Source organism: Nannospalax galili, unplaced genomic scaffold, assembly GCF_000622305.1.
Source record: "Nannospalax galili isolate Female #2095 unplaced genomic scaffold, S.galili_v1.0 scaffold646, whole genome shotgun sequence".
NCBI lineage: Eukaryota > Metazoa > Chordata > Mammalia > Rodentia > Spalacidae > Nannospalax > Nannospalax galili.
The window spans coordinates 825,678-834,660 of NW_008355279.1; the positions used below are offsets into that span (position 1 = coordinate 825,678).

General features: G+C 46.4%; 1 long non-coding RNA gene across 1 annotated transcript in view; it reads right to left on the reverse strand.

Annotated features, from left to right (window-relative positions):
* Window positions 1-2,880: 2,880 nt before the first annotated feature.
* LOC115067583 overlaps window positions 2,881-8,983 on the reverse strand; it is a 21,963-nt gene continuing 15,860 nt past the window's right edge. Inside the window, exons 2-3 of the long non-coding RNA XR_003846969.1 lie at window positions 3,869-4,342; window positions 2,881-3,309 (exon numbers count right to left, since the gene is read on the reverse strand). This is a non-coding gene — a long non-coding RNA (uncharacterized LOC115067583). The remainder of the gene's footprint in view (window positions 3,310-3,868; window positions 4,343-8,983) is intronic.

Here is an 8,983-nt window from a genome sequence, read left to right on the forward strand (position 1 = left end):
ATTGCCAACTTTCAAATAAGCCATTTGTGATACTGCGGATACTGTAATGGGTAAAGTGTGAGGTCCTGCCAAGGGAGACAGACCAAAGCAGCTGGAATCCAGGGCTAACCATGTGGTTGTCACGAAAGGCCTTCCACCTCCCCAGAGGGGAGTCACCTCTCGGGTTTCTGCTGCTGACTCCCTCCTTTGCCCACCTGACTCCAAATCAGAGAGCTGGGCAGTACATGCAGGAAAGAAATGAGGCTAAGTCGATCTTTACCCTTCTTCTGACAGTTTGGCTTCACTTAACCCCAATTTCCATTTCTCCCCAGTGCTGTGACCCCAACAAGGCCCTGCCCAACAGGCCCAAGTGAGCTGAAGCTGTGTTTCAGTTAGTGACCAGCACCACACTTGGGCTTATATAATCCTACAGTCATTCGTTCATCATCTTTGTTACTGATAATTGCATGAAAGCGCTGGGTAAGAAACAGAGAATACACCGTTATCCAGGCTGGCATTAGTCACAGGGAAAAAGCTGGGACATCCACGTTTCAAATAAAGGGGGGGAGGGAGCCATCAAAGCTCCTTAGCACATAATACATTTTAGCAATCAGAGCCAGAATCCAAATGCATAATAAAGAAAGGCAATTGAAAACGCTTGTAATGGGCATATTTTAAATGCCTTCTTTCCTGCCAATCTTATATCCATTCCCAGAGAAGCAAAAGCTGCCCACTCTGCCAGCCCCCTTGTCAGCTGCCAGCTGTTCCTTCCTTGGAAAAAGGGTCAGAAGGCTGCTGGTAGCTAATAGCCAGCCAGAAGCTGCGAGTGAGAACCGTCCCTCGTGGGTTTTAGCTGCTGGCTGATTGTCAGCCGAGAGCTACAAGTTCTGGTTTGATAAAAGCCAGCTATAGATTTCAAGCCTTCTTTCTTTCCTTTTTTTTTCCCCCCATTTGTGCTCTGAAATTGTCATACACTCCAAACGGAACTCTGTGAGCACACGGGCCTTTGTTCTGCCTTGTTAGGCGCCAGCAGTTAAGAGTCCTCTCCAGGCGGTCATTGGCGGCACCGGGAGGAGGGCGAGGCAAAGTGGGGTGGGGAGGAGGGTGAGGCGAAGTGGGGTGAGGCAGGAGGAGCCACACAATGCCCCCTGGCACCTGTGCAGTCCTGAAGAGGATACACCCCACAGAGAGTTTCCTGCTCATTCTGAAAGGCAGACTCAGACTCTGGAGGTTTCTGTGACAGCAGGAGAGTGGGGGTGGGCTATGCTCGGAAGTTAGTCAGAATTTATTGACTGAACCCCTGAAATGAGTCACCAGCAACGTACACCAAATCTTCCTTTCTCCTGTTTCTATTAGCCACCCATCAAGAACTCCCTTCTCTGAGTTGTGTGGATCTCAGGGGTCAGGCCAGGGGAAGGGGGCAGCAGGGCAGGGTGAGCTCTAAATTCGCATGCTCTGGGGCTGCTGTGTGTAATGCATCAATGGTGAAAAATAAACACCAGCAGAACCTGGCTTTGACTTAAGGCAAGTGCACAATAAATTTCAACAGCTGAAATTAATCGCTCCCTGCTTGTTTTGAATATTAATCCCAGGGAGAGAGCTGGCTCCCACTCCATCAAAAGACAGGTGAAAACAGCAAAACATTTGGAATCTTTGAGGGGGGTTTACCTGTGAGGCAAAGGTTGATACTGCATCCTAAGGAGAAGCAGACTGATAAACAGCCCCTCACGTGTCCCGGGCACAGCTGTGCCACAATCAGGACCACTGTGCTGGCCCTCCCCTGCCCTCTACCCTCACCTGCCCCCTTCTAAGTCTCTCTAGAGATGGATGTGGGGAGGCACCTTGCCTGAGGGTAAGAGCTCAAACTCCTAGTGTGTGTTGGGGGAGGGGATTAGGCTGTGATGAAAGTACATATAACATAAGCCTTACTGTTTTATCCATTTCCAAGCATACAGTGCAGTGGCACGAAGTACATTTAGACTGCTGTGCAGTCATCAGCATCATCCATCTCTAGCGTTCTCCCACCATCTCAATCTGAAATGGTGTATCCATCAACAGTAAATTCCCATCCTCCTTCTCTTCAACCGCTGGCAACCACTCCCCCTTCTTTTTCTGTGAAATCGACTACTCCAGGTCCCTCAGAGACTAGACTCACAATACTTGCCCTTTTATGTCTGGTTTATTTTACTTAGCATCAGTTTCAGTCTTTATTTTATTGTTGCTGTTGTTGGTGGTGGTGGTGGTGGTGGTGCTGTGCGTGTGTGTGTGTGTGTGTGTGTGTGTGTGTGTGACTGAGTGTGAGTGTACCCATGCTACAATGTGTGTGTAGACATCAGAAGACAACTTTCAGGAGTTAGTTCTGTCCTTCCACTGTGGGATCCAATGTTCAAACTCAGGTCTTTTTTTACCCACTGAGCCATCTTGCCATCCCAGCAGCATACTGTTACTCCTTTTTAAGGTTCAGTTATAATCCATTATAAGCATACATCTTATTTTGTTTATCCATTCATCAGCTGACAGACATTTCAATGGTTTGCACCTTTGGGCTATTGTGAATAATAACTGCTTTGAACACAGGTATACAAATAATTGTTCAAGTCTGTTTTCAATTCTTTGGGGTTAGGGGCTGGAAAGATGGCTCAGAGGTTAAGAGCACTGGCTGCTCTTGCAGAGGACTTGGGTTTGGTTGCCAGCACCCACATGATGGCTAACAACTGTCTGTAACAGCAATTCCAATAACGCCCTCTTCTGGCCTCCAAGGGCATTACACATAGCTGCACTTACATGGCATGCAAGCAAAACATTCATACAAATAAAAATAATAGCCGGGCGTGGTGGTGCATACCTTTAATCCCAGCACTCGGGAGGCACAGGCAGGCAGATCTCTGTGGGCTCAGGCTAGCTGGGGAGACCGTGTCTCAAAAAGACCACAAAAAAAAGTAAATAAATTCTTTGGGGCTAAACCCAGAAATGGAGCTGTTAGATCACATAGCGATTTTATATCTAATACCAGAGGAGCTGTTAGACCACATGGTAATTTTATATCTAACACCAGACTTCCCTGATTTTTTTTTTTTCTATTCTCTGATGCAGCAAAAAGAAAAAAAATCTCTATGATGATGACTCCTGTTGGGTTGTGGGAAATAGTGTTGGGCCTCTGTGGTAGAGGGCTGCTTGTGGAGTTACTGTACCTTAACAGGACAGAGTTGACTGTGAAAAATGAGATCACCAGTAATGGTCAGAATGGCCACCAACAGAAGGGATTAGATGACACAAGCTGATCAAGCTGCATGTCTTCCTTGCATGGTGTTGAGATGCAGGTCTGAGGCCCTGAAAGGAGGCAAAGAAGTCTCGGGAGAGAGGGCCAGCACCCAGAGGTGAAAGCTGACCAGTGAGATATTTTTCTAGCCAAAGATGGCTCTGTGGCTTCCAACACTCACAGTCCACTGTAAATCATTTGCTTGGTCTGCCATGGACTGAAATTCCCCTCTCTTGCCCCTCAAAACCTTCAGCTAAACTGATTGGTGGGCCAGAATTGTGATCATGAGCTTTCAGCAAATAGGAAGAATGAAGGGTTCAGAGCAGCACTCTAAACGTGGAGGCATAAGCTACACCCAGATTCTGTTTGATCAGGAATTCAGAATGGGAAGTGGCTGTGAGGGACTTCAAAAATCTTACAGGAAATGAGGTGGGGCCTGCAGTCACTTAGAGTGACTCCAGGGACCATGGCAGACTCCAGTTACACAGTGTCCCAAGAATGCAAGGCCTTTGCACAGTGAAGCCTGAGTCAGTGGCTGCAGCCTTGACCTGAGGTAACATGCAGAGTCATGCACTGGGCAGAAAACTCCCTACTTACCAAATGTTCCAACAGTCCTCAGCCAAGACTTACCCTCTTTGAGAAAAGCTTGGCAAACACACATAGCCAAACAGATCCTTGAGGTTTTGGGTGACTGTCAGCTGCCCACACAATTTGGGTTAGATCTAGTTGTCCATCACTGAGTGCTACATCCCTGAAGTCTCTTCTGGAGCAGGACAGTCTTGAATGATGCAGTGAAGGGACTAGCACTGGGACATGGACTTGCTGAGACAGGGCTACCCTCACATGACAGAGCTAGGTGATGTGCTGCTAGCCTTAGTAAGCACCTTCGATTTGAGATGCCTCAGCCAGGCTGCCTCTGTCCAAGGTCTTCTCTACACAAGCAGAAGCTTCTTAGCTCAAGACTTTAAGCAATGGAAGCCATTGAGGAAGAGCTGAATGGGCTTCATTGGTCTGTGTATGCTCTCATACAACTCTGATTCAATGTTCTTTTAGTTCTGAGATGAGTCCTGTGTTCCTCGGCCCAAGGTCTGGGAGTCTCAGGTTCTGTGAAGGAAAGATTAGGTGCTGGTTTAGCTCCTCTTCTGTCTGTCCTGCCTCATTCTCATTCCACACTGGCACTTGGGGCAGGGGTCTCACACATTAGGGCTCTCATCACTGGACCAGTACAAAAATTAAGTTACTGCACTTAGACCTGAATTCTAGGGATGTAAGTTGGGTGGGCAGGGGAAACAGAAGGAAAATGGCATGTTTAAGGAATACCTGCTTGGTCACGCAAGAGAGCTTCCTTCTCTCTTCTCTCTAGCCTATCACAGAAAGAGCACTGAGTTGTCTGTGGAGTAAGATGGCAGTTGGGGAATTTTGACCATGCTTCAAGGGAGGCTGAAGTCACATGACCCACAGTAGGCTAAAAAGAGTCGGAATAGACTCCAAAAAAGATGACAGGCCAGAGCTTAAAAATAAAAATAATTCCAATTAGAAATCCTAATGACTGACAAAGTTGAGGGTCCTCAGACCCCTTTGGGACTTATATTTTGGACAGGACTACTCAGACTGTGGTCTGTAGACTAGCAGCCTCAGTAGTAATGAAGACTGTTAGGAATCCACAGTCCCATGTGGGATGTGGCTGGGTAGAGTGCTTGCATAGTATGCACAAGGCCTTGAAAGGAAGAGTCAATCCTTAGCACCACACACACACATTTAAGAGGAAGGAAAAGGAGAAAGGAGGGGAGGAGGTGAAGGAGGAGGGGGGGAGGAGGCAGAGGAGGAGGAGGAGAAAAGAAAAGAGAATCTCAGCTGATAAGATGACTCAGCAGGTAAAGGTGCTTTCCATCAAGCCTGACAACCTGAATTCAATCCCTGGGACCCACATGGTGGAAGGAGAGAACCAACTCCCACAGATTGTCTTCAGACCTCCACTTATGTGCTGTGGCACACACACGCATGCATGCACACACACCTACACACAAATGAAATGTAATTAATAAAAAAAGAATCCACAGTCCCAGATCCCATCCAGATTTACTAAACTATAATCTGTCATCAAGCAATTTATAGATATATACACTAAAAGAAAATTTTTTGGCAGTGCTGGGGATCAAACCCAGGACTGCACGCAGGCTACTTAAGGCTCACTCACTGAGCTACATCCTCAGCCTGTGTACACTCAATTTTAATAAGAGACATTTTAGAGCATTGGTATATAACTTGGCCTGTGCACTGGGGTCATGTGGGAAGCTTTCTGAAATACCTATTTTGGGCCAGGGAGATGGCTCAGCGGGTAAAGGCATTTGCTATTCAAGCCTAATAATTGAGTTCAATCCCCAGAAAGGAAAGAACCAGCTCCCAAAGGTTGTCCTCTGACCTCCACACAAGTGCCATGGCATGATGAGAGCACCCATGCTCACAAACATACATCACCCAAACACACAGTAATGATGATAATAAAAATTGAAAAACCCATTCCAAGCCACCAGAGCTCCCCAGTGATTTTAATGTGAGAGGCCTGCATTAGTGGGTCTGGCCTGGCCTTTCTCTGGCTATGGCTTGTGTACAGAGTGAGACATCAATGGGCAGGGTCGTCCTGACAAACTGGCTCTTCAGAGGGGAAAAAAAAATGTGATTTGTAGTGTATGTCAATTTCCATGGTGTGAATATTCTTACCATAACTTATTTCAGGCAACTGGTGCAATGTTTAAAGATGGGTACAATAAACCAGGTACAGCGGCACATGCCTATAATCCTGTACTTGGGAATGACAGCAGGAAGATCAGGAATTCAAGGGTGTTCTTGCCTGCACAGGAGTTTAAGGACAGCCTGGCTACATTAGACCTTGTCTTAAAAAACTCAAATCCCCTTGGGGCTGGAGAGATGGCTCAGTGGTTAAGAGCACTGGATGCTCTTGCAGGGGACCCGAGTTCTATTCCCAGCACCCAAATGACAGCTAACAACCACCTGTAACTTCAGTTCTAGGGGAATCCAATGCCTTCTTCTCACCTCTGCAGGCACTGCATGATACAGGTGCACTTACATACATACAGGCAGTATACTGACATATACATAAAATAAAAATAATAAAATATCAAAAAAGCAAAAACAACAAATAAAAAACCCAAACCCCAAACTCAAAAACAAACAAACAAGCTGGTCATGGTGGTACATGCCTTTAATCCCAGCAGGCAGAGCTCTGAGAGTTCAAGGCCAGCCTGGTCTACATAGCCAGTTCCAGGACAGCTGCAGCTACAGGGAGACTCTGACTCAAAAAGACCAACCAACCAACAAACAAAGAAAGAAACCAAACAACAACAACAACATAAAACAACCAACCAACCAAACAAACAAACAGATGTAAGGAAGAGCCTGATCAACCAGTAGTGCAGCCTGGGGCCTCTGAGGTCCATGTACACTAGGCCTCTCTCTCTCTCCTGGCAGGAACATGAAATTCCCTGAAACTGAAAGATTCTTCCAAAAGCAGGCAGGACAGAGTTTAAACATAGTCAGGGACATGAGGTCTCCCATGTACGCGGTGGAGCTGATGTTAAGAAGGGAAGAAAAAGGCAAGAAATGGATCTCCATTTGAACCCTTGCCCCATCCCTGTAAATACAGAATGGGCTTGAGGAAAATGATGCCTCATTTTGAATTTCCAACTCTTTCCTGAGCCCTGTCATAGATGGTGACCCTCTGTTAGCACCAAACCCTCCTGATCCTTAAGAATATAGTAAACCGGTAAACCGGTCTCTCCGACCAGCAGGCCTCTCTCCAGGGTAAGTCCATCGCACCCTCCATGCCTTGACTCCTCCAGCCTCATTCACCCTCCCATCTCCCCCGCCCGTCTCTCCTCCTAGCCTGGGTCCCGTCCCATTCCTCATCTTGGCATCCCAGACAACAGGGAACCACCACTGCTTCCTCATCCTTTGCATCCAGACCAACCCAGTTCCTTTTGGGTCAACAGGAGCCCTCTGGGCCTGACCCCGCCCTCACCACCCTCTGCTACCCTGGGCCTGCACCACCCACAGGCCTCCCTCCCTGGTAAGTCAATCTTGCCGGTGCCTTAACTCCCCAAGCCTCATTCACCCTCCCATCTCCCCTGCGCTGTCTCTCCTCCTAGCCTGGGTCCTGTCACATTCCTTGTCTTGGCACCCCAGACACTGGGGGAATCACCATTGCTTCCTGATCCTTTACATCCAGACCAACCCAGTCCCTTCTGGGGTCCCCAGGAGCCCTCTGGGCCTGGCCCCACCCTCAACTCCCTTCACTTCCCTGGGCTGCACAACCTGCCAGTCTCTTTCCTGGACTCAGGGGCTGACCTTTTGGCTTCCTGATCCTTTGCATCCAGACCAACCCAGTTCCTCAGTGCAGTACCCAAGAACCCTTGGGGCCTCTTTCCGCCTCCATCTCTCTTTGCATCTCTGGGTGGCACGGCCACCAGCTGCCCTAGACCAGCATCTTTCCTGGGCCCCACTCCCAGGCCAGTCCAACCCCCAAATTCTTAAGGACAAAATCTTTCCTGGCTGGAGCCAGACCTTAGGAAAAAGCCTAAGAGCATCTGATCCTCATCTGACTTGGGCCTCTGTGGGAATTCATGAAGACAAAAGCAAGCTGGCCACTACAATATAAAATCAAAAGAGAGAACAGGAAGCTAGGGGAATCCAGCTTTTCATACCCAAAAAGTAAACCACAAAGGCACATAAAGTCTACAAAAAGAAGCAGACCTAAACTTGAAGGCTTGAGTCTCACACAAGAATCAGAAACTACAGAAGAAATTCACATGTCAAAATCACAGAGAAAAAATAATAACATGAAAAACCAAAATAACATATCCCCACCAAATACCAATAGTCCTCTAGAGGAGTACAATGAGAACCCCCTAGAGATAATGCAGGACATGGAACTCAAAGAACCATTATAAACATGTTAAAAGAATTCAGTGAATTTAAAGAACACACAAAGAAATCAAAGAATGGAAGGAAGATAGTGATAAACTTGTGAATGAATTCAAAAAAGAGCTAGAAATATTGAAGACTGCTCAGACTGAAATGAAAAAAGAAGTGAAACCCTCAGTAAGCCAATTAGAAATGACAGGAGAAATCCTCACCAATAAGATTAATGAAATGGAAAACAGAGTATCAAGACTGGAAGATAAAGTGGACAAACTGGACCAAGCAAAGATTGTGAAAAAGTTTTTAAAACACAGGAATGGAATATGCAAGATATGTGGGACACCATGAAAAGACCAAATTGATGGATCATAGAGGAAGGAGAAGAATTTCAGGTTAATGGTGTTGACCATCTCTTAAACAGGATTGTAAAAGAGAATTTCCTGAAGTTAAGGAAAGACATTCCCATACAAATACAGGAAGCACACAGAACACCAAATAGACAGGATCAGAAAAGAAACTCCCCATGACATATCATAGTAAAAACAGTAAATGTACAGAACAAAGAGAGAATTTTGAAAGCAGCAAAAGAAAAACAACAAGTCACATACAAAGGAAAGCCCATCAGAATTACAGCTGACTTATCAATGCCAGTGCAAACAATGAAAACTAGAAGAGCCTGGACCAAAGTATTCCCAGTTTTAAATGACCACAGATGCCAACCCAGATTACTATACCCAGCCAAAATGTCTATTATAGTCTAAGGGGAAAGAAAAATCTTCCATGACATAAATAGGCTGAAGGAATTCA